The sequence below is a fragment of the Arachis stenosperma genome, chromosome 5 (genome assembly GCF_014773155.1).
Source record: "Arachis stenosperma cultivar V10309 chromosome 5, arast.V10309.gnm1.PFL2, whole genome shotgun sequence".
NCBI classification, from domain to species: Eukaryota; Viridiplantae; Streptophyta; class Magnoliopsida; order Fabales; family Fabaceae; genus Arachis; species Arachis stenosperma.
The window spans coordinates 27,484,696-27,510,992 of NC_080381.1; the positions used below are offsets into that span (position 1 = coordinate 27,484,696).

Consider the following 26,297-nt stretch of genomic DNA (forward strand, 5'->3'; position numbering starts at 1 on the left):
ACTAACGCCCCGCCCTCAGGAGTTTGAAGCACGTCACAGTCATTCAATCATTGAATCCTACTCAGAATACCACAGACAAGGTTAGACCTTCCGGATTCTCTTGAATGCCGCCATCAGTTCTTGCCTATACCACGAAGACTTTGATCTCACGGAATGGCTGGCTCGTTTGTCAGGCGAGCGCTCGGTTGTCAGGCGATCAACCATGCATCGTGTATCAGGAATCCAAGAGATAAACATTAGAGCCTTGTTTGCTTGTAGAACAGAAGTGGTTGTCAATCACTTGTTCATGAGTGAGAATGATGATGAGCGTCACATAATCATCACATTCATCAAGTTCTTGAGTGTGAATGAATATCTTGGAATAAGAACAAGCTGAATTGAATAGAAGAACAATAGTAATTGCATTAATACTCGAGGTACAGTAGAGCTCCACACCTTAATCTATGGTGTGTAGAAACTCCACCGTTGAAAATACATAAGAACAAGGTCTAGGCATGGCCGTGAGACCAGCCTCCCAAAGAGGGTTCAATCATAAAAACATGATCAAAAGCTTCTAAGATTGAAAGATGAAAATACAATAGTAAAAGGTCCTATATATAGAGAACTAGTAGCCTAGGGTGTACAGAGATAAGTAAATGACATAAAAATCCACTTCCGGGCCCACTTGGTGTGTGCTTGGGCTGAGCAATGAAGCATTTTTCGTGTAGAGACTCTTCTTGGAGTTAAACGCCAGCTTTTATGCCAGTTTGGGCGTTTAACTCCCATTTTGGTGCCAGTTCCGGCGTTTAACGCTGGGAATTCTGAGGGTGACTTTGAACGCCGGTTTGGGCCATCAAATATTGGGCAAAGTATGGACTATCATATATTGCGGGAAAGCCCAGGATATCTACTTTCCAACGCCGTTGAGAGCGCGCCAATTGGGCTTCTGTAGCTCCAGAAAATCCACTTCGAGTGCAGGGAGGTCAGAATCCAACAGCATATGCAGTCCTTTTCAGTCTCTGAATCAGATTTTTGCTCAGGTCCCTCAATTTCAGCCAGAAAATACCTGAAATCACAGAAAAACACACAAACTCATAGTAAAGTCCAGAAAAGTGAATTTTAACTAAAAACTAATAAAAATATACTAAAAACTCAACTCAAACTACTAAAAACATACTAAAAACAATGCCAAAAAGCGTACAAATTATCCGCTCATCACACTCCATCATTCTCCATGAAATAAGAGAAGATCAAAGAGCAATGAGGGAGGAGCAACAAAGGCAAGGAAGGGACATAGAAGAGCTTAAGGACATTATTGGTCCTTCAAGAAGAAGACGCCACTAAGGTGGACTCATTCCTTGTTCTTATTTCTTTTTGTTTTTCGGTTTCTATGTTATGTTTATCTATATTTTGTGTCTCTACTTCATGATCATTAGTATGTAGTAACCATGTCTTAAAGCTATGAATAAAATCCATTAATCCTTCACCTCTCTTAAAAGAAAAATGTTTTAATTCAAAGGAACAAGAAGTACATGAATTTCGAATTTATCCTTGAATTTAATTTAATTATATTGATGTGGTGACAATACTTTTGTTTTCTGAATGAATGCTTGAACAGTGCATATGTCTTTTGATCTTGTTGTTTATGAATGTTAAAATTGTTGGCTCTTGAAAGAATGATGAACAAAGAGAAATGTTATTGATGATCTGAAAAATCATGAAATTGATTCTTGAAGCAAGAAAAAGCAGTGAATAGCAAAAGCTTGCGAAAAAAAAATGGCGAAAAAAAAATAGAAAGAAAAAGAAAAAGCAAGCAGAAAAAGCCAATAGCCCTTAAAACCAAAAGGCAAGGGTAAAAAGGATCCAAGGCTTTGAGCATCAATGGATAGGAGGGCCCAAGGAAATAAAATCCAGGCCTAAGCGACTAAATCAAGCTGTCCCTAACCATGTGCTTGTGTCATGAAGGTCCAAGTGAAAAGCTTGAGACTAAGTGGTTAAAGTCGTGATCCAAAGCAAAAAGAGTGTGCTTAAGAGCTCTGGACACCACTAACTGGGGACTTTAGCAAAGCTAAGTCACAATCTGAAAAGGTTCACCCAGTTATGTGTCTGTGGCATTTATGTATCCGGTGGTAATACTGGAAAACAAAGTGCTTAGGGCCACGGCCAAGACTCATAAGTAGCTGTGTTCAAGAATCAACATGCTTAACTAGGAAAGTCAATAACACTATCCAAAATTCTAAAGTTCCTAGAGGAGCCAATCATTCTAAACTTCAAAGGAAAAAGTGAGATGCCAAAACTGTTCAGAAGCAAAAAGCTACAAGTCCCGCTCATCTAATTATAATTAATATTCATTGATATTCTGGAGTTTATAGTATATTCTCTTCTTTTTATCCTAATTGATTTTCAGTTGCTTGGGGACAAGCAACAATTTAAGTTTGGTGTTGTGATGAGCGGATAATTTATACGCTTTTTGGCATTGTTTTTAGGTAGTTTTTAGTAAGTTCAAGCTACTTTTAGGGATGTTTTCATTAGTTTTTATGTTAAATTCACATTTCTAGACTTTACTATGAGTTTGTGTGTTTTTCTGTGATTTCAGGTAATTTTTGGCTGAAATTGAGGGACTTGAGCAAAACTCTGAAAAAGGCTGACAAAAAGGACTGCTAATGCTGTTGGAATCTGACCTCCCTGCACTAAAAATGGATTTTCTGGAGCTAAAGAACTCCAAATGGCGCGCTCTCAATGGCGTTGGAAAGTAGACATCCAGAGCTTTCCAGCAATATATAATAGTCTATACTTTATTCGGAAATTGACGACGTAACTTGGCGTTGAACGCCAAGTACATGCTGCTGTCTGGAGTTAAACGCCAGAAAAACGTCATGATCCGGAGTTGAACGCCCAAAACACGTCATAACTTGGAGTTCAAATCCAATAAAAGCCTCAGCTCGTGGATAGACCAAGCTCAGCCCAAACATACACCAAGTGGGCCCCGGAAGTGGATTTATGCATCAATTACTTACTCATGTAAACCCTAGTAGCTAGTCTAGTATAAATAGGATAAGTTACTATTGTATTAGTCGTCTTTTGACCACGTTTCATCTTTGGTCTCAGTTTTGTTTTATCCTTCATCTTAGGAGACTATTGATCACGTTTTAGGGGGCTGGCCATTCGGCCATGCCTGAACCTTTCACTTATGTATTTTCAACGGTGGAGTTTCTGCACACCATAGATTAAGGGTGTGGAGCTCTGCTGTACCTCAAGTTTCAATACAATTATTATTACTTTCTATTCAATTCTCTTTTATTCTTATTCCAAGATATACATTGCACAACACTTGATGAATGTGATGATCCGTGACACTCATCATCATTCTCACCAATGAATGCGCGTGATTGACAACCACTTCCGTTCTACCTTAGGCCGGGCGCATATCTCTTAGATTCCCCAACAGAATCTTCGTGGTATAAGTTAGATAGATGGCGGCATTCATGAGGATCCGGAAAGTCTAAACCTTGTCTATGGTATTCCGAGTAGGATTCTGGGATTGAATGACTGTGACGAGCTTCAAACTCCTGAAGGCTGGGTGTGATGACAAACGCAAAAGAATCAAGGGATTCTATTCCAACCTGATTGAGAACCGACAGATGATTAGCCGTGCTGTGACAGAGCATAGGACCATTTTCACTAAGAGGATGGGATGTAGCCATTGACAACGGTGATGCCCTACATACAGCTTGCCATGGAAAGGAGTAAGAAGGATTGGATGAAAGCAATAAGAAAGTAGAGATTCGAAAGGATTCTAGCACCTCCGCACGCCTATCTGAAATTCCCACTATTGATTTACATAAGTATTTCTATCCCTTTTTATTTTCTATTTATTATTAATTATTCGAAAATCCATAAACCAATTTAATCTGCCTAACTAAGAGTTACAAGGTGACCATAGCTTGCTTCATACCAACAATCTCTATGGGATCGACCCTTACTCGTGTAAGGTTTATTACTTGGACGACCCAGTACACTTGCTGGTTAGTTGAACGGAGTTGTGAAAAGAAAGTGCTGAGTTAATGTTTTTGTGCACCTACCAAAGAGCTAAAATTGTTGATCACAATTTCGTCCACCAAAAGCATAGGAACAACATAAAGGAAATTACAACAAAAGAATGGAAGAATGATGAATGTAACAACAAAGAATTGAGAAGTAGAAGAAGATGAAAGCATGAATTAAAACCTAGATCTAAGAACTAAGCCTAATCCTAATCCTAATTCTAGAGAGAAGTGAGAGCTTCTCTCTCTAGAAACTACTTCTAACTAATCCTAATGTGTAAATGATTGAATCTCCTTTGCTCTTCAATCCTTGGTCCTTTAAATGCATTTTGGCGCCAAATTTGGTTGCAATTTGGGCCCCACAGCTCTCAGAAGTCGCTGGTCACGTTTTCTATTAAAAAGCATGTGTGGCCATCGGCGCATATGCGCACAGCGCGCGTGCGCATCCCTGAAGATTTTGCAATCCACGGATGCGCATACCGTGCGCGTGCGCGTGGATGTTGTTTCTCAAATTTTTGGCTTTTTTTCATGATTTTTCCACTTTGCATGCTTTCCTCTCCATTTCTTTGATCCTTTCCTAGCCTTTTCAACATGAAATCACTTAACAAACACATCAAGGCATCTAGTGGCATCAAAGGTGAATTAAAGTTAGCTAATTTAGGGCTTAGAAAGCATGTTTTCACACTTAAGCACAAATTAGGAGACAATCATGAAACCATACTATTTCATTGAAAAAATGTGGGTAAAAGGTCATAAAATCTCCTAAATTAGGCACAAGATAAACCCTACAAAGGGGGTTTATCAACTTCCCCACACTTAAACCAAGCATGTCCTTATGCTTAAACCAAGAATGAAGTAAGGATATGGCATTTATTCAATGGAAACAAACTAAATGCAATCTACCTATATGCAACTATCTAATTGAATGCAATTGCTTGGTCAAAATAAATTAATTCCCAAGAAGCATATATGCACAAGGGCTAAGGACTAGCAAGTCTAATCCACAATTGGATTGAGTTATTAAATATTTTTACAAACTTGCATGAAAAGTGATATTTATAGATGGAAACATGTAATTGAGCATCAAACCCTCACCAGATTTGTTTGCGCTCTATTCGCTCAAGTGTTTAGGGTTGATTCTCTCAATTCTCCTCTATTTCATACTTTCTAAGATTTGTTTTTTTCTTCTAACAATCAACATACATTTCATGTATGCATACACATATCATGAGGTCTTTTCATTGGTTGTAATGGGGCTAGGGTCAAGGTAGGATGCATATATGGTCAAGTGAGCTTGAAATTTGAATCTTTGATAAGCTTAAACTTCCCACTTAACCTATGACATCCTATACAATTAAGTTCTAACCTAACTACCCATTTTTCACTTTTTCACATACTCATGTATTTTCTTTTCATTTTACAACACATATGCATTGATTTTATTGAGCTTCACTTTGCTTTGGAGCATTTTATCCCCTTTTTATTTCTTTCTTTTTCTTTGTTTCTTTCTTTTCTATTTTCTTTCTTCTTTTCTTTTTGATATCTACATTTTTTCTTCTTTTTTCTTTTCTTTTTCTTTCATTTTTCTCATTTTTTCTTTCTATATACAAGAGCATCAATGCATAAGGTTTTACATTTGATCAATACATGAGTATGTACCCAATTCCCAATATTTTCAATAACAATACAAAACTACCCTTTTATTCACCCAATGTCCCAAGATTTCCCACACTTGAATGATACTCACACACACTAGCCTAAGCTAATCAAAGATCCAAATTAAGGACATTTATTGTTTTTTGCTTCAAGGCTTGTAATGTGCTAAATTAAGAACAAGTGGGTTAATCGTAGGCTCAAATTGGCTAACAATGGATGATAAGAGGTAAGGCTATTTGGGTAAGTGAGCTAAATAAAATGATGACCTCAATCATATAAATGTATGAATACACAAAATAATGGACATAAAGAATCAAACAAATCAAAAATTACAATCATAGAAAGAGAATAATGCACACAAGAAGGAAAATAAGTGGTTATAAGATGTAACCACACCATTAGGCTCAAAACTCACTTGCTTGTGTTCTTAGCTCAAAAACATGATCCACAATATATATATAATTTAAGCAAGTTCTATGAAAAAGTTTTTCACTCAAACCAATTGAGATGCCCTATAGATAGAAATCTTGAAAAATTTAATCATTTTGACTAAGCTTATTATATATATATATATATATATATATATATATATATATATATGAAAGATTAAGAAAATGCAAAAATGTTGAGATTAGAAATTTGTCACCCAAAATCGCCGATTGGTCGGACGACCTCCCCACACTTAAAAGTTTGCACCGTCCTCGGTGCACTCAAAGATGAGTAAGGGGATACGGAGACTCTCTGGATTGCTACCTTCAGCTGGTAGGTCAACCGGTGCTACGTGTTGCTTTCGTTATTGCTTGTGGTGCATCAATCATGAAAAGTAGAAAATAACACCATAAGATAAGAAGGGACAAAAGCAAGGAAGCATAATTGTTGGAATGAGGTAGTAATCACTAGAATTGAGTGAGTGAATTAATGTGACATTAGGAAATATTAGGTATGTGAATTCTAAATTACGCGGTTTAGAACACACATTAGCATAAAAGTTATGTCACAAAAGAAGCATGCACTTCACTTATCCTAGTGTGCTTTAAGATGCTTTAAGTAAACTTGTAAGGTAAAACAAGCATTCAAGAGGCATGAAAGCATTCAAGCGAAATACATATGGATGCATATAATCATGAAACACAATGCATTAAGGTAAATACACAACATCATCCATCAAGAGGTTGCCTAATCAAAGAATAGGGTTCAAATCACATGGTGGCTAGCTACAACATGCAATTCAAAAGAGTCACAAGCTCGAAGGCAATTCTCATCACTTGGTATTTTTCAAAAGGTAAGCATGAAAAATAGAAAATCAAGTAGCAAAATATAACCTCAATCATAGAATCCAACAAAGATTATCTAAAAATATTCATACTAAAATAGCATTTAGGCAATAAAGGGGTAGCAATGCATAGTAAACAAAGTCAATAATCCAACACTTATAATGAAAAGAGAGAAAATAAAATGAAAACTAAACTAAAACTAACTAATTAACTAACCAACTAACTAATTAACTAACTAAAATAAATGGTTATCAATGGTGTTTGGAAGTGTTGGATGAGGGATAGAAGAAGGGAAGAAGAAAGGAGAAGGAAAGAAATAGAAAGAGGAGAAGAAAAGAAATGTAGTGAAGGAAGGGCATCTACGCGTACACACACATGGCGCGCACGCGCGGATGGTGGTGCAATGGACGCGATGCGTACGCGCACCTGGCGCGTCCGCGTCGATGGCTTATTTCGAGAGTGGCGCATACGCGTCATGTGCGCGTACGCGCGTGTTGGTTTGTGCGAAAGGCATAATGCGCGCGCAACGTTTGCACAACTCTCGGGTTTTCGGCTTGGGGGTGGAATTTCTCAATCCACGCGTACGCGTACATGGCGCGTGCACGCGGATAGGCAAAAATGCTTGATGCACGCGTACGCGCACCGTACGCGTACGCATGGATGGTGCTCTGTTTTTTCAAAAAGTTTTTCTATGTTTTTACACTAATCCAAGCATTCCAAACCTCCAAACTGCTACCAAAACATGAGTTAATACTCAAATTGACCCCTGAAATTTGACCCCCGACTCAATTTAGCCCTTTTGGTTTCAATTGACTCAAATTGTACCCTGAAATTTTGACCCGCACCTCAAATTGGCCCTTCTTATGTTTTCCGTCACCGGAGAGCTGACCTGGCAATTTTAAATGACACCTGGCAGTATCAAAATGACGCCGTTTTACTATTGGCGCCGAAATGCTTAGAACGACGTCGTTGACATGAAAAAAGGGGTTAAATGAAATCCAAACAGTAACCACTTTTGAAGTGAAACCCAATTGACCCTTTCTCTTCCTTCTCTTCCCGTCGTATACATTCCCTTCCCTTCAGAGAAGCACCATGGGTGTCTCAGTAATGGAGGTTTGAAAATTTTCTTACTTGGTTCGCTCTCCATTGTGAAGATTAATTAACTGGGAGTCATCTTTTGAAAAACAGGTTAGTAACAAAAACGCGGCTCTCAATTTTCATGCTCTGTTTTTTCTCAAAATGTTGGTTGTGGGTTGTTTTCAATTTTTTCAGTCCACTTCATCAGTGTAACTTTGGGAGAATGTGGTTGATTATGGTTGTTGATGATAATAGAATTTTTGTTTGTTAGGGTTTAATTTTTTTTGCATGTGTGTGACTGTGATCAACTGAATCGTTCAGTTCTTTGTCCGTTTGAGCATTCCTTGATTCTTCATATTCTATTTTAAAATAACAAATTTACTCCTTCATATCCCACTACTAATGAACACACCTGACAAGTTTGCTTTCATGTGTTTCCTTGTTTCTTCTTGTACTATTGTTTACAAGAGTACTGATATAGTGTAAAGAGAGTACTGCATTATGTAATGATCATAACAAGAATATAATTTTGATTAAAAAATCCTATTTTTATACATGAACTTTAAAGGTGTGATTACTAGTTGGAATCTTTGAGGGAAGGAATGACTTACTGATTAAAGTGGAGTCTATTTTATTTATCAAGAACCTGGTGGACGAATTTGTGATTCGCACAACTAACCAGCAAGTGCACTGGGTCGTCCAAGTAATACCTTACGTGAGTAAGGGTCGATCCCACGGAGATTATTGGCTTGAAGCAATCAATGTTTATTTTATTTGTCTTAGTCAGGATGTCAACAAAATTGTTTGGATTACTTGAACAATAGAGTTACTTGTTTATAAAGGACTGTGGAATATGTTGGAGTTTTGGAGATGCTTTGTCCTTTGACTTCAACTTTTCCTTAAAATCCTTCAACACACGCAAGGCTCCTTCCATGGCAAGCTCTGTGTAGGGTGTCACCGTTGTCAATGGCTACTTCCCATCCTCTCAGTGAAAACGTTCCTATGCTCTGTCACAGCACGGCTAATCATCTGTCGGTTCTCAATCAGGTTGGAATAGAATCCATTGATCCTTTTGCGTCTGTCACTAACGCCCAGCCCTCAGGAGTTTGAAGCACGTCACAGTCATTCAATCCCGGAATCCTACTCGGAATACCACAGACAAGGTTTAGACTTTCCGGATTCTCATGAATGCCGCCATCTATCTAGCTTATACCACGAAGATTCTGTTGGGGAATCTAAGAGATATTCATTCAGTCTGATGTAGAACGGAGGTGGTTGTCAGGCACACGTTCATGGATTGAGGAAGGTGATGAGTGTCACGGATCATCACCTTCTTCACAATTAAGCACGAATAAACATCTTAAATAAGAACAAGCGTGTTTGAATGGAAAACAAAGGAATTGTATTAAATCATCGAGACGCTGCAGAGCTCCTCACCCCCAACAATGGAGTTTAGAGACTCATGCCGTCAAAAGTATATAATTCAGATCTGAAAAATGTCATGAGGTACAAGATAAGTCTCTAAAAGTTGTTTAAATAGTAAACTAGTAACCTAGGTTTACAGAAAATGAATAAACTAAGATAATTGGTGCAGAAATCCACTTCTGGGGCCCACTTGGTGTGTGCTGGGGCTGAGACTAAAGCTATCCACGAGTAGAGGCCTTTCTTGGCGTTAAACTCCAGGTTATGACGTGTTTTGGGCGTTCAACTCCAGATCATGACGTTTTTCTGGCGTTTAACTCCAGACAGCAGCATGAACTTGGCGTTCAACGCCAAGTTACGTCGTCTATCATTGCGAAAAGTATGGACTATTATATATTGCTGGAAAGCCCTGGATGTCTACTTTCCAACGCCGTTGAGAGCGCGCCAATTGGACTCCTGTAGCTCCAGAAAATCCATTTCGAGTGCAGGGAGGTCAGGATCCAACAGCATTAGCAGTCCTTTTTCAGCCTAAGTCAGATTTTTGCTCAACTCCCTCAATTTCAGCCAGAAAATACCTGAAATCACAGAAAAATACACACACTCATAGTAAAGTCCAGAAATATGATTTTTGCCTAAAAACTAATAATATTTAACTAAAAACTAAGTAAAACATGCTAAAATCTACATGAAATTACCCCCAAAAAGCGTATAAAATATCCGCTCATCAGAACCCTTCCTTTAAAATAACAATTTTACTCCTTCATATTCCACTACTAATGAACACACCTGACAAGTTTGCTTTCATGTGTTTTCTTGTTCCTTCTTGTACTATTATTTACAAGAGTACTGATATAGTGGAAAGGGAGTACTGCATTATGTAATGATCATAACAAGAATATAATTTTGATAAAAAAAATCCTATTTTAATACATGAACTTTGAAGGTGTGATTACTAGTTAGAATCTTTGAGGGAATGAATGACTTAATGATTAAAGTATAGTCTATTTTATTTATCAAGAACCCTTCTCTTAAGCTGTTAATAGGAAATGAAATGGATTTTTTTTGCTTCTGGTGTCTGAATTACTCTGCCATTAATTATCCTTGTAAAAAGCATAATCCTTCATGTTTAGGTATTTCAGACACTTGTGACTGTTAGTTATGTAATTGATTGTGTGAAGATTTTAATTTCTTTGTTCTATTTTGGCAATCAGTTGTGAAAAATATTTGCCCTTTTATTTTCTTGTCATTTTTTTAGATAGGACAATGAGTTTCTCTTATTTGCTTTTCTACTTAAAGATTGAAAATAATGTTCATTGGTTTTAACAATAATTAAAACACAGATGAAAATAGTATGTTTTGTTGAAAATTTCTCTGTTTATTATTATTATTATTATTATTATTATTATTATTATTCTCTGGTCTCTTAGTCCCTATTCATTTTGGCCATTTATTTTTTTTGTGAGAATTTTGATTTTAGTACTTTGTACATAGTTTTGTTTTGACTAGGATGAGTAATTCTTTTGGTATCTGGTGTTTGACCGATTCTTCCAGTGAACCTTGTAAAATAGCTCTATATTATTCTTGTTGTGTTGTTATTATTTTAGTTTTTACCTTGAATTTTGTGGATTGAAATGTTCTGATTATTGTTGTATGGGTTTGTATGATTGTTGTATTCAATGTTCTTATTTTAATTTTGCCATTTCATTTGATTTCTTTTTTTATTCCTTGGATTGTTTTTTAACTCTAAATTAAAGTGAAAGTGCATAACTTTAGTTTTTTCCAAATTATGGATGAATTTTATGGTGTGTCTGGTTTTGTAACTGCTCCATTACAATGGAGATGAGATAGTTTCAATGATGAGCCTATGATGTGTAATGGGAATTCTTAACGCGTGTGATTACTTGGCCAAGTTTGGGGTTTAATGCATTTTGAACAGCAAAGTTGTAATTGTATCTAAATATTGTTGATTTTACTTGTTTTATTCTTTCATGTTTAATGATTAAGTATTGTACGAGACAAATTGAAATTAAACCAAATATCTGTCTTTAATAAAATATTCATATTTTTTAATGGTAGCCAAAACACTTTTAATTGATTAAGTTGTTTAACATATTAGAACTAAGCCCCAACTGAATTGTCTGTAATCTTTTTTATTATTTTCAATTTATTGAATTTAGTGTTGTTTTTAACCATTGTGTCTCCTGAATCTTATTTATAGATGGATGAAGGTATAACGATTGTGTATCATCATGGAAGCAGTTTTGTCACCAAACCAAATGGCAGTTTGGTTTATGACAATTATCACACTGATGAGTTGACTGGGCTGGATGAGGACGTATTAGATATATTTTCACTAAGAGACTACTACAAGATCCTAGGTTATGATAACATGGTTGAGTGTTGGTGGCTTGTTCCTGGTAGACCTATGAAGAGTGGACTGCGAGCACTAAGTCATGACAAAGAGTTAATAGAGATGTACTTCTTGTTATCTTAGTTTCCTTTTCAGAGTCCTTTCAGGTTCAGGATCAATTTCAACAAGAGTGCCTTTTTCCCTGTTCCTGCTCATATGAAAGAGAAGAAAACAAGAAAAGAAGAGGAATCCTCTATGTCACAGTATAGAGATTCCTTTGTGTTAGTAGCAGAAGGAAGGGGAGAAGAGTGAAGAAGAATGGGTTCGGATATTTAGATGGAGAGAGGTGAAGAGAAGTGTTAGTAATTAAATAATTAAATAGGAGAAGAGAAGAGGAAGAGAATTCGAAAATAATTTTAAAAAGGGGTTAGTGATTTTCGAAAATTAGAGATAAAATGTAATTAAAATTAAAACATGAAACAATTAATTAATTAAAAAGAATTTTTGAAAAAATGGTAAGATATTTTCGAAAATTAGAGAGGGAAAAGTAGTTAGGTGGTTTTGAAAAAATTAAGAAACAAAAAAAAAGTTAGTTAGTTGATTGAAAAAGATTTGAAATCAAAACAAAAAGAGTGTGCTTAAGAGCTCTGGACACCACTAACTAGGAACTCTAGCAAAGCTGAGTCACAATCTGAAAAGGTTCACCCAGTCATGTGTCTGTGGCATTTATGTATCCGGTGGTAATACTGGAAAACAAAATGCTTAGGGCCACGGCCAAGACTCATAAGTAGCTGTGTTCAAGAATCAACATGCTTAACTAGGAAAGTCAATAACACTATCCGAAATTCTAAGTTCCTAGAGAAGCCAATCATTCTAAACTTCAAAGGAAAAAGTGAGATGCCAAAACTGTTCAGAAGCAAAAAAGCTACAAGTCCCGCTCATCTAATTATAATTAATATTCATTGATATTCTGGAATTTGTAGTATATTCTCTTCCTTTTATCCTATTTGATTTTCAGTTGCTTGGGGACAAGCAACAATTTAAGTTTGGTGTTGTGATGAGCGGATAATTTATACGCTTTTTGGCATTGTTTTTAGGTAGTTTTTAGTAAGTTCAAGCTACTTTTAGGGATGTTTTCATTAGTTTTATGTTAAATTCACATTTCTAGACTTTACTATGAGTTTGTGTGTTTTTTTGTGATTTCAGGTAATTTCTGGCTGAAATTGAGGGACTTGAGCAAAACTCTGAAAAAAGGCTGACAAAAGGACTGCTGATGCTGTTGGAATCTGACCTCCCTGCACTCAAAATGGATTTTCTGGAGCTACAGAACTCCAAATGGCGCGCTCTCAACGGAGTCAAAAAGTAGACATCCAGAGCTTTCCAGCAATATATAATAGTCCATACTTTATTCGGAAATTGACAACGTAACTTGGCGTTGAACGCCAAGTACATGCTGCTGTCTGGAGTTAAATGCCAGAAAAACGTCATATCCGGAGTTGAACGCCCAAAACACGTTATAACTTGGAGTTCAACTCCAAAAAAAGCCTCAGCTCATGGATAGATCAAGCTCAGCCCAAGCATACACCAAGTGGGCCCCAGAAGTGGACTTATGCATCAATTACTTACTCATGTAAACCCTAGTAGCTAGTATAGTATAAATAGGATGATTTACTATTGTATTAGACATCTTTTGACAGTTTAATCTTTTGACTGTTTAGCCTTTGATTATTCGGTCTCTTGATCATTCAGGGGGCTGGCCATTCGGCCATGCTTGAACCTTTCACTTATGTATTCTCAACGGTGGAGTTTCTGCACACCATAGATTAAGGGTGTGGAGCTCTGCTGTACCTCAAGTTTCAATACAATTATTATTACTTTCTATTCAATTCTCTTTTATTCTTATTCCAAGATATACGTTGCACAACACTTTGATGAATGTGATGATCCGTGACACTCATCATCATTCTCACCTATGAACGCGCGTGATTGACAACCACTTCCGTTCTACCTTAGGCCGGGCGCATATCTCTTAGATTCCCCAACAGAATCTTCATGGTATAAGCTAGAATTGATGGCAGCATTCATGAGAATCCGGAAGGTCTAAACCTTGTCTATGGTATTCCGAGTAGGATTCCGGGATTGAATGACTGTGACGAGCTTAAAACTCCTGAAGGCTGGGTGTGATGACAAACGCAAAAGAATCAATGGATTCTACTCCAACCTGATTGAGAACCGACAGATGATTAGCCGTGCTATGACAGAGCATAGGACCATTTTCACTGAGAGGATGGGATGTAGCCATTGACAACGGTGATGCCCTACATACAGCTTGCCATGGAAAGGAGTAAGAAGGATTGGATGAAAGCAATAAGAAAGTAGAGATTCGAAAGGATTCTAGCATCTCCGCACGCCTATCTGAAATTCCCACTATTGATTTACATAAGTATTTCTATCCCTTTTTATTTTCTATTTATTATTAATTATTCGAAAATCCATAAACCAATTTAATCTGCCTAACTGAGATTTACAAGGTGACCATAGCTTGCTTCATACCAACAATCTCTGTGGGATCGACCCTTACTCACGTAAGGTATTACTTGGATGACCCAGTACACTTGCTGGTTAAGTTGAACGGAGTTGTGAATTCAAATAGAGCCAATTATTAAATTTCATACAAGTACAAAGAGCCTGGATCACAATTTCGTCCACCAGTAACAACAAAGAATTGAGAAGTAGATGAAGATGAAAGCATGAATTAAAACCTAGATCTAAGAACTAAGCCTAATCCTAATCCTAATTCTAGAGAGAAGTGAGAGCTTCTCTCTCTAGAAACTACTTCTAACTAATCCTAATGTGTAAATGATTGAATCTCCTTTGCTCTTCAATCCTTGGTCCTTTAAATGCATTTTGGCGCCAAAGTTGGTTGTAATTTGGGCCCCACAGCTCTCAGAAGTCGCTGGTCACGTTTTCTATTAAAATGCATGTGTGGCAATCGGCGCATATGCGCACAGCGCGCGTGCGCATCCCTGAAGATTTTACAATCCACGGATGCGCGTACCGTGCGCGTGCGCGTGGATGTTGTTTCTCAAATTTTTGGCTTTTTTTCATGATTTTTCCACTTTGCATGCTTTCCTCTCCATTTCTTTGATCCTTTCCTAGCCTTTTCAACATGAAATCACTTAACAAACACATCAAGGCATCTAGTGGCATCAAAGGTGAATTAAAGTTAGCTAATTTAGGGCTTAGAAAGCATGTTTTCACACTTAAGCACAAATTAGGAGACAATCATGAAACCATGCTATTTCATTGAAAAATGTGGGTAAAAGGTCATAAAATCTCCTAAATTAGGCACAAGATAAACCCTACAAAGGGGGTTTATCAAGCACCAAAGAGAAGAGAATTAAAGAAAATTTGCTGTGTTCAAGGATTAAATTGAAGTACAAAAGATTAGAGAATTCATAATATTATCCATATTCTAATTCCGAATGACAGTAACATCCTTTTGATTCAAAGGAGAGTGAGATGCCAAAACTATTCAGGATTTTAGTTATAAACCCCACTATAAGAAAATATATGAGCTTAATTGAACTTTCATTCTCATGCAAATTCACATCTTAAGCCTATATTAGTTTTGGTTGCTTGAGAACAAGCAACAATTCAAGTTTGGTGTTGTGATGCGTGAGCATCTTTCCTATCTTTTTCTAGTGAATTTGCATTTAATTTGTTGAGTTTAATCAAGAATTAATTATCTTTTAGCCACTATGGATGCTACTTTGAGTCTTGTGCAATTTTGTTTATTTCAGGTACAATTCGACTGGATTTGATGGAGTTTCTGCAGAAAAAGAGTTAAAGGAAAATGATGCTGTCAACCCTAACCTCTCCACACTCAAACCTAAATAACTCGAGCTACAAAAGTCCAATGGACATGATCTCAGTGGCGTTGGAAAGCTAACTTACAGAGCTTTCCAACGATATATCATAGTCCCCACTTCTCTCTCACCAATTTGGCCAAAGCTGAAGGAGATGACCAACAAGGAGCGACGTGTGCGTGTACCTGACGCGTGCGCGTGATTTGGAGGGTTGCACAGTGATGCGTGCGTGTACCTGACGCGTACGCGTGACACGCGAAGAAGACCATCGACGTGTACGCGTTACATGTGCCATGTACAGAAAACGCTGATTGCTATAATTAATTCTGATTTAAATTTTAATTTTTATTTAAAAAGATATTATTTAGCTTTAGAAATTAGATTTTTAAATTAATTAGGATTAGATATAAAAGAAAAAAGAAACTTCTCTTCTGGGAGATTATTCCACTTTTCATTCCACCTCAGCCCAATTTACAGTTTACCAGAACCCTTATTTTCTCTCTGAACCATGAGCAACTAAACCTCCACTGTTAAGGTTAGGAGTTCTGTCTATTGTATGGATTGATACTATTATTTTTCTATTTTTATTCATATTTTGATTTATATTTTAAGAATTGTTTTCGTTCTTTATCTTATGAATTTGGGTAGAACGGAAGTATGACCCTATTTTTAATTGAGGTCTTTGGTGCACGAAATTGTGATCAATACTTTTCAAAATATAAACAATCCCTAGTAATGGCTCCAAAGACTTGGTGCTCAATACCATGGCATAAACACAACTTCGCACAACTAACCAGCAAGTGCACTGGGTCGTCCAAGTAATAAACCTTACGCGAGTAAGGGTCGATCCCACGGAGATTGGTGGTATGAAGCAAGCTATGGTCATCTTGTAAATCTTAGTCAGGCAGACTCAAATGTATAATGGTGATGAACGAAAATAACATAAAAGATAAGGATAGGGATACTTATGTATATCATTGGTGTAAGAGCTTCAGACAAGCGTATGAAGATGCCTTCCCTTTCGTCTCTCTGCTTTCCTAATGTCTTCATCCAATCCTTCTTACCCCCTTCCATGGCAAGCTCGTGTAGGGTTTCACCGTTGTCAATGGCTACCTCCCATCCTCGCAGTGAAAGCTAATGCACGCACTCTGTCACAGTACTGCCAATCACCGGTGTGGTTCCCTCCCCTACCGGAATAGAATCCCTCTTTTGCGTCTGTCACTAACGCCCAGTAGGTTACAGGTTTGAAGCACGTCACAGTCATTCAATCATTGAATCCTACTCAGAATACCACAGACAAGGTTAGACCTTCCGGATTCTCTTGAATGCCGCCATCAGTTCTTGCCTATACCACGAAGACTCTGATCTCACGGAATGGCTGGCTCGTTTGTCAGGCGAGCACTCGGTTGTCAGGCGATCAACCATGCATCATGCAATCAGAAATCCAAGAGATATTCACTAAGCCTCGAATGCTTGTAGAACAAGAATGGTTGTCAGTCACCTTGATCATAGGTGAGAATGATGATGAGTGTCAATCATCACCTTCATCAAGTTGAAGAACAAGTGATATCTTGGTAAAAGAACAAGCGGAATTGAATAGAAGAACAATAGTAATTGCATTAATACTCGAGGTACAGCAGAGCTCCACACCTTAATCTATGGTGTGTAGAAACTCCACCGTTGAAAATACATAAGAACAAGGTCTAGGCATGGCCGAATGGCCAGCCTCCCCAAATGATCTAAGATAGCATAAAATTAGAAGATAGCTACCTAGATATGTAATACAATAGTAAAAGGTCCTACTTATAGAAAACTAGTAGCCTAAGGTGTACAAAGATGAGTAAATGACGTAAAAATCCACTTCCGGGCCCACTTGGTGTGTGCTTGGGCTGAGCAATGAAGCATTTTCGTGTAGAGACTTGTCTTGGAGTTAAACGCCAGCTTTTATGCCAGTTTGGGCGTTTAACTCCCAATCAGGTGCCAGTTCCGGCGTTTAACGCTGGAATTTCTTGAGGTGACTTTGAACGCCGGTTTGGGCCATCAAATCTTGGGCAAAGTATGAACTATCATATATTGCTGGAAAGCCCAGGATGTCTACTTTCCAACGCCGTTGCGAGCGCGTCAATTGGGTTTCTGTAGCTCCAGAAAATCCACTTCGAGTGCAGGGAGGTCAGAATCCAACAGCATCTGCAGTCCTTTTCAGTCTCTGAATCAGATTTTTGCTCAGGTCCCTCAATTTCAGCCAGAAAATACCTAAAATCACAGAAAAACACACAAACTCATAGTAAAGTCCAGGAAAGTGAATTTTAACTAAAAACTAATAAAAATATACTAAAAACTATCTAGATCATACTAAAAACATACTAAAAACAATGCCAAAAAGCATACAAATTATCCGCTCATCACAACACCAAACTTAAATTGTTGCTTGTCCCCAAGCAACTGAAGATCAATTAAGATAAAAAGAAGAGAATATGCAATGAACTCCAAAAACATCTATGAAGATCAGTATTAATTAGATGAGCGGGGCTTTTAGCTTTTTGCCTCTGAATAGTTTTGGCATCTCACTTTATCCTTTGGAACTCAGAATGATTGGCTTCTTTAGGAACTCAGAATCCAGATAGTGTTATTGATTCTCCTAGTTAAGTATGATGATTCTTGAACACAGCTACTTTATTGAGTCTTGGCTGTGGCCCAAAGCACTCTGTCTTCCAGTATTACCACCGGATACATACATGCCACAGACACATAATTGGGTGAACCTTTTCAGATTGTGACTCAGCTTTGCTAAAGTCCCCAACTAGAGGTGTCCAGGGTTCTTAAGCACACTCTTATTGCCTTGGATCACAACTCTTTTTTTTTTTCGTTTGCTTCTTCTCTTTTTTTTTTTTGTATTCACTGCTTTTTCTTGCTTCAAGAATCATTTTTTTTATGATTTTTCAGATCCTCAGTAACATGTCTCCTTTTTCATCATTCTTTCAAGAGCCAATATTCATGAATCACAAATTCAAAAGACATATGCACTGTTCAAGCATACATTCAGAGAACAAGAGTGTTGCCACCACATCAAAATAATTAAACTGTTATAAAATTCAAAATTCATGCAATTCTTTTCCTTTTCAATTAAGAACAATTCTCAAGAAAGGTGATGGATTCATAGGACATTCATAACTTTAAGGCATAGACACTAAGACACTAATGATCACAAGACACAAACATGGATAAACATAAGCATAAAAATTTCGAAAAACAGAAGAATAAAGAACAAGGAAATCAAGGAACGGGTCCACCTTAGTGATGGCGGCTCTTCCTCTTGAAGGTCCTATGGAGTGCTTAAGCTCCTCAATGTCTCTTCCTTGCCTTTGTTGCTCCTCTCTCATGATTCTTTGATCTTCTCTTATTTCATGGAGGAGAATGGAGTGTTCTTGGTGCTCCACCCTTAGTTGTCCCATGTTGGAACTTAATTCTCCTAGGGAGGTGTTTAGTTGCTCCCAATAGTTTTGTGGAGGAAAGTGCATCCCTTGAGGTATCTCAGGGATCTCATAATGAGAGGGGTCTCTTGTGTGCTCCATCCTTTTCTTGGTAATGGGCTTATCCTCATCAATGGTGATGTCTCCCTCTATGTCAACTCCAACTGAATAACAGAGGTGACAAATGAGGTGAGGAAAGGCTAACCTTGCCAAGGTAGAGGACTTATCCGCCACCTTGTAGAGTTCTTGGGCTATAACCTCATGAACTTCCACTTCTTCTCCAATCATGATGCTATGGATCATGATGGCCCGGTCTAAAGTAACTTCGGACCGGTTGCTAGTGGGAATGATTGAGCGTTGGATAAACTCCAACCATCCTCTAGCCACGGGTTTGAGGTCATGCCTTCTCAATTGAACCGGCTTACCTCTTGAATCTCTCTTCCATTGTGCGCCCTCTTCACATATGGTTGTGAGGACTTGGTCCAACCTTTGATCAAAGTTGACCTTTCTTGTGTAAGGATGTTCATCTCCTTGCATCATAGGCAAGTTGAACGCCACCCTCACACTTTCCGGACTAAAATCCAAGTATTTCTCCCGAACCATAGTAAGATAATTCTTTGGATCCGGGTTCATACTTTGATCATGGCTCTTGGTGATCCATGCATTGGCATAGAACTCTTGAACCATCAAGATTCCAACTTGTTGAATGGGGTTGGTAAGTACTTCCCAACCTCTTCTTTGGATCTCATGGCGGATCTCCGGATATTCACCCTTTTTGAGTGAAAAGGGGACCTCGGGGATCACCTTCTTCAAGGCCACAACTTCATAAAAGTGGTCTTGATGCACCCTTGAGATGAACCTATCCATCTCCCATGACTCGGAGGTGGAAGCTTTTGCCTTCCCTTTCCTCTTTCTAGAGGTTTCTCCGGCCTTGGATGCCATAATGGTTATGAAAAAGCAATGCTTTTACCACACCAAACTTAAAATGTTTGCTCGTCCTCGAGCAAAAGAAGAAAGAAGAGAGTAGAAGAAGAAGAAATGAGGAAGAGGGAGATGGTGGTGTATTCGGCCAAAGAGGGGGAGAAGTGGTGTTTTGGTTGTGTGAAAATGAAGGAGTGAAGAAGGGTATTTATAGGAGAGAAGGGAGATGGGGTTCGGCCATATTGGGTGGGTTTGGGATGGAAAGTGGTTTGAATTTGAAGGGTGAGGTTGGTGGGGTTTTATGAAGGATGGATGTGAGTGGTGAAGAGAAAGATGGGATTTGATAGGTGAAGGGTTTTTGGGGAAGAGGTGTTGAGGTGATTGGTGAATGGGGGAAGAAGAGAGAGAGTGGTGGTGGGGTTGGTGGGGATCCTGTGGGGTCCACAGATCCTGTGGTGTCAAGGAAAAGTCATCCCTGCACCAAATGTTGCTCAAAATCACGTTTTGAGCCATTTCTGGCGTTAAACGCCGGGCTGGTGCCCATTCCTGGCGTTTAACGCCAGGTTCTTGCCCTTTTCTGGCGTTTAACGCCAGTCTGGTGCCCCTTTCTGGCGTTAAACGCCCAGAATGGTGCCAGACTGGGCGTTAAACGCCCAACTGCTAGCCTCACTGGCGTTTAAACGCCAGTGAGTTCTTCCTCCAGGGTGTGCTGTTTTTCTTCCTGTTTTTCATTCTGTTTTTGCTTTTTCAATGGATTTTGTGACTTCTTATGATCATCAACCTACAAAATAAAGTAAAATAACAAAGGAGAATAGATAAAATATAACATTGGGTGATTTCTCCATGAAGAATTATAGGTGTTACCATAGGGTTCTCCTAGGTAATTCACCTCTTCCATTGAAGGGTTCTCAGGATCATAAGCTTCTTCCTCAGATGACGCCTCCTTAGTACTGCTTGGTGCATTTTGCATTCCAGACAGACTTTGAGAAATCAAATTGACTTGTTGAGTCAATATCTTGTTCTGAGCCAAAATGGCATTCAGAGTGTCAATCTCAAGAACTCCTTTCTTCTGACTAGTTCCATTGTTCACAGGATTCCTTTCAGAAGTGTACATGAATTGGTTATTTGCAACCATTTCAATTAGCTCTTGAGCCTCTGTAGGCGTCTTCTTCAGATGAAGAGATCCTCCAGCAGAGCTATCCAAGGACATCTTAGATAGTTCAGAGAGACCATCATAGAAAATACCTATGATGCTCCATTCAGAAAGCATGTCAGAAGGACATTTTCTGATTAATTGTTTGTATCTTTCCCAAGCTTCATAGAGGGATTCTCCATCCTTCTGTCTGAAGGTTTGGACTTCCACTCTAAGCTTACTCCATCTTTGTGGTGGAAAGAACTTTGCCAAGAAGGCATTGACTAGCTTTTCCCAAGAGTCCAGGCTTTCTTTAGGTTGAGAGTCCAACCATATTCTAGCTCTGTCTCTTACAGCAAAAGGAAATAGCATCAGTCTGTAGACCTCAGGGTCAACCCCATTAGTCTTGACTGTGTCACAGATTTGCAAGAATTCAGCTAAGAACTGATGAGGATCTTCCATTGGAAGTCCATGGAACTTGCAATTCTGTTGCATTAGAGAAACTAATTGAGGCTTAAGCTCAAAGTTGTTTGCTCCAATGGCAGGGATAGAGATGCTTCTCCCATAAAAATCAGGAGTAGGTGCAGTAAAGTCACCCAGCACTTTCCTTGCATTGTTTGCATTATTGTTGTTTTCGGCTGCCATGTCTTCTTCTTCCTTGAAGAATTCGGTCAGGTCCTCTAAAGAGAGTTGTGCTTTGGCTTCTCTTAGCTTTCTCTTCAAGGTCCTTTCGGGTTCAGGGTCAGCTTCAACAAGAATGCCTTTGTCTTTGCTCCTGCTCATATGAAAGAGAAGAGAACAAGAAAATGTGGAATCCTCTATGTCACAGTATAGAGATTCCTTGAGGTGTCAGAGGAAAAGAGAAATAGAAAGAAGAAGGAGAAGAAGAATTCGAACTTTACTTAGGTAAGGTTCGAATTGTGCATTGAGAAGGAGTAGTACTCCATAAATAGAAGGATGTGAGAAGGAGGGAAGAAGATTTTTGAAATTAAATTAAAATATTTTGAAAACATTTTTGAAAAACATAAATTGATTTTCGAAAATCAAAGTGGAAAAGAAACCAAGTGATTTTTGAAAAAGATTTTTAAATTGGAAATAAAAAAGATTTGATTGAAAACTATTTTGAAAAAGATGTGGTTAAGAAGATATGATTGAAAAGTTATGGTTTTTAAAAAGATTTGATTTGAAAACAATTTTAAAAGATATGATTTGAAAACAATTTTAAAAGATTTGAATTGAAAAATTAATGACTTGCCTAACAAGAAAAGATATGATTCAAACATAAAACCTTCCTCAACGGAAAAGGCAAAAAATGTTCAATCAAATCATTGATTGTTAGTAAGTATCTTTGAAAAAGGAAAGAAATTGATTTTGAAAACATTTGATTGAAAAGATATGATTTGAAAAAGATTTGATTTTGAAAAACTTTGAAAACTTGAAAAAAAAATTGATTTGAAAACAAAATCTTCCCCCTAGCACCATCCTGGCGTTAAACGCCCAGAATGGTATCCATTCTGGCGTTTAACGCCCAAAATGCACCCTTTTTGGGCGTTAAACGCCCAACCAGGTACCCTGGCTGGCGTTTAAATGCCAGTCTGCCTTCTTCACTGGGCATTTTTGAATGCCCAGCTTTTTCTGTATAATTCCTCTGCAGTATGTTCTGAATCTTCAATTCTCTGTATTATTGACTTGAAAAGACACAAATAAAAAATATTTTTGGATTTTTAATAATCAAAATGCAACAAGAATCAAATAACAATGCATGCAAGACACCAAACTTAGCAGTTTGTATACTATTGACACTATATGAGACACATAAACACTCAAGTCAAAAGAATTCAAAGATCAGAGTAAGAAATCATCAAGAATTACTTGAAGACCCTAAAGACACATGAATGCATGCAATTGACACTAAACTTAAGATGAGACACTAGACTCAAACAAGAAATATTTTTGGATTTTATGCTTTTGTAAATTTTTTTTTTTTTTGTTATTTTTCGAAAATTAGGTGAAAAGGAAAATAAAGGTATCAAAATTCTTAATGAGAATTCCAGGAATCATGCAATGTTAGTCTAAAGCTTTAGTCTAAAGGAATTAGACATAGCTAGCTAAGCTTCAGCAAGACATTGCATTCAAGAGCTAAATTGATGATGATCAATCAGCTTTGGTGATGATAAGAACATCACCTTGAAACACTAGAATTCATTCTTAAGAACTCTGAAGAAAAAATAATACCTAATCTAAGCAACAAGATGAACCGTCAGTTGTCCATACACAAGAACAATCCCCGGCAACGGCGCCAAAAACTTGGTGCACGAAATTGTGATCAATACTTTTCAAAACATAAACAATCCCTAGTAATGGCTCCAAAGACTTGGTGCTCAATACCATGGCATAAACACAACTTCGCACAACTAACCAGCAAGTGCACTGGGTCGTCCAAGTAATAAACCTTACGCGAGTAAGGGTCGATCCCACGGAGATTGGTGATATGAAGCAAGCTATGGTCATCTTGTAAATCTTAGTCAGGCAGACTCAAATGTATAATGGTGATGAACGAAAATAACATAAAAGATAAGGATAGGGATACTTATGTATATCATTGGTGTAAGAGCTTCAGACAAGCGTATGAAGATGCCTTCCCTTCCGTCTCTCTGCTTTCCTAATGTCTTCATCCAATCCTTCTTACCCCCTTCCATGGCAAGCTCGTGTAGGGTTTCACCGTTGTCAATGGCTACCTCCCATCCTCGCAGTGAAAGCTAATGCACGCACTCTGTCACAGTACTGCCAATCACCGGTGTGGTTCCCTCCCCTACCGGAATAGAATCCCTCTTTTGCGTCTGTCACTAACGCCCAGTAGGTTACAGGTTTGAAGCACGTCACAGTCATTCAATCATTGAATCCTACTCAGAATACCACAGACAAGGTTAGACCTTCCGGATTCTCTTGAATGCCGCCATCAGTTCTTGCCTATACCACGAAGACTCTGATCTCACGGAATGGCTGGCTCGTTTGTCAGGCGAGCACTCGGTTGTCAGGCGATCAACCATGCATCATGCAATCAGAAATCCAAGAGATATTCACTAAGCCTCGAATGCTTGTAGAACAAGAATGGTTGTCAGTCACCTTGATCATAGGTGAGAATGATGATGAGTGTCAATCATCACCTTCATCAAGTTGAAGAACAAGTGATATCTTGGTAAAAGAACAAGCGGAATTGAATAGAAGAACAATAGTAATTGCATTAATACTCGAGGTACAGCAGAGCTCCACACCTTAATCTATGGTGTGTAGAAACTCCACCGTTGAAAATACATAAGAACAAGGTCTAGGCATGGCCGAATGGCCAGCCTCCCCAAATGATCTAAGATAGCATAAAATTAGAAGATAGCTACCTAGATATGTAATACAATAGTAAAAGGTCCTACTTATAGAAAACTAGTAGCCTAAGGTGTACAAAGATGAGTAAATGACGTAAAAATCCACTTCCGGGCCCACTTGGTGTGTGCTTGGGCTGAGCAATGAAGCATTTTCGTGTAGAGACTTGTCTTGGAGTTAAACGCCAGCTTTTATGCCAGTTTGGGCGTTTAACTCCCAATCAGGTGCCAGTTCCGGCGTTTAACGCTGGAATTTCTTGAGGTGACTTTGAACGCCGGTTTGGGCCATCAAATCTTGGGCAAAGTATGGACTATCATATATTGCTGGAAAGCCCAGGATGTCTACTTTCCAACGCCGTTGAGAGCGCGTCAATTGGGCTTCTGTAGCTCCAGAAAATCCACTTCGAGTGCAGGGAGGTCAGAATCCAACAGCATCTGCAGTCCTTTTCAGTCTCTGAATCAGATTTTTGCTCAGGTCCCTCAATTTCAGCCAAAAAATACCTGAAATCACAGAAAAACACACAAACTCATAGTAAAGTCCAGGAAAGTGAATTTTAACTAAAAACTAATAAAAATATACTAAAAACTATCTAGATCATACTAAAAACAATGCCAAAAAGCATACAAATTATCCGCTCATCAGTCTTGTATAACTTGGAAAAGCTCTTTACTTGAACAACAGCTTGAAAACAATTTCTTTTAAATTCTAATTATCTGGACTTAACGGGATACGTGACATATAATTCTCTTATATTTGGATAAATAGGATTTTTGTGGCATAATAACTAGAATTAAACTTCACCCCTTAATTGGAATTAATTAACCAAGGAATTAGCGATTGATGAGAGTTAGAGGAGACTAGAAAGGTCTAAGGAATTAGGGTCTAGTCACATATAGTTTGCCATGAATTAAATCTTACATGATTAAAATGAATTAATAAGAAAAGTCAATTCGAAAAATAGATAACTCTGAAGTCTTAACTGCCTTCTTCATATTGTTTTCCCAACTTATTTATTGCCTGTCTTTTGATATTCTGAATTTACTGTTAATGCTTTTGAACACCAAAACACTCTTTTCTACTTGTCTAACTAAGTAAATTAATCAACCATTGTTGCTTAGTCCATCAATTCTCGTGGGATCAACCCTCACTCACCTGAGGTATTACTTGGTACGAGCCGGTGCACTTGTCGGTTAGTTTGTGGTTGTAAATTCCGCACCAAGAAACATAGTTTTTCTATATACCTGTTAATAGCAATTGGGCATATTGGTTTTTTGTGTCACTTTAAAGCTCCAATTAAGCTAGTGTTTGTGTATATCTTTCTTAGATTCTTTAATGAACTCGTAATTTTGTCATGAATCATGCGAATTTAGGATTCTTATTGGTGTTTGTAGTGGACAATTAGTGTTGCTGGTCGATTGTGACACATTGTGCGCTTGTTGATATTGTGATGTGCCCTGAATTGAACTGATCAGGTGATTTCGATTTTGGAAGACAAAGATGAACCTGGACGCCGCAATATACTACAAAACAAGGTGTAAGAAAGTGACTTCACCATTCACAGCACCCAGTACGAGAACGCTGAGACAACGGGCCGAAGGATTGCCACATGTTAAAAATGTCTACAGGAGAAAAAAGTAGCACATTTAAGTTTAATTATTATAATAGAATTGCATATTGAACTTATTTACTGGTTGGAGTCTTGAGGTTTTGTTTTTGGGAATTGATG

General features: G+C 38.0%; 1 non-coding gene across 1 annotated transcript; it reads left to right on the forward strand.

Moving 5' to 3' along the window:
- The first annotated feature begins 21,325 nt into the window (after positions 1–21,325).
- LOC130984732 (small nucleolar RNA R71) lies at positions 21,326–21,433 on the forward strand. The gene has a single exon (XR_009088645.1). It is a non-coding gene; the product is annotated as a small nucleolar RNA R71 (small nucleolar RNA).
- Positions 21,434–26,297: the final 4,864 nt, after the last annotated feature.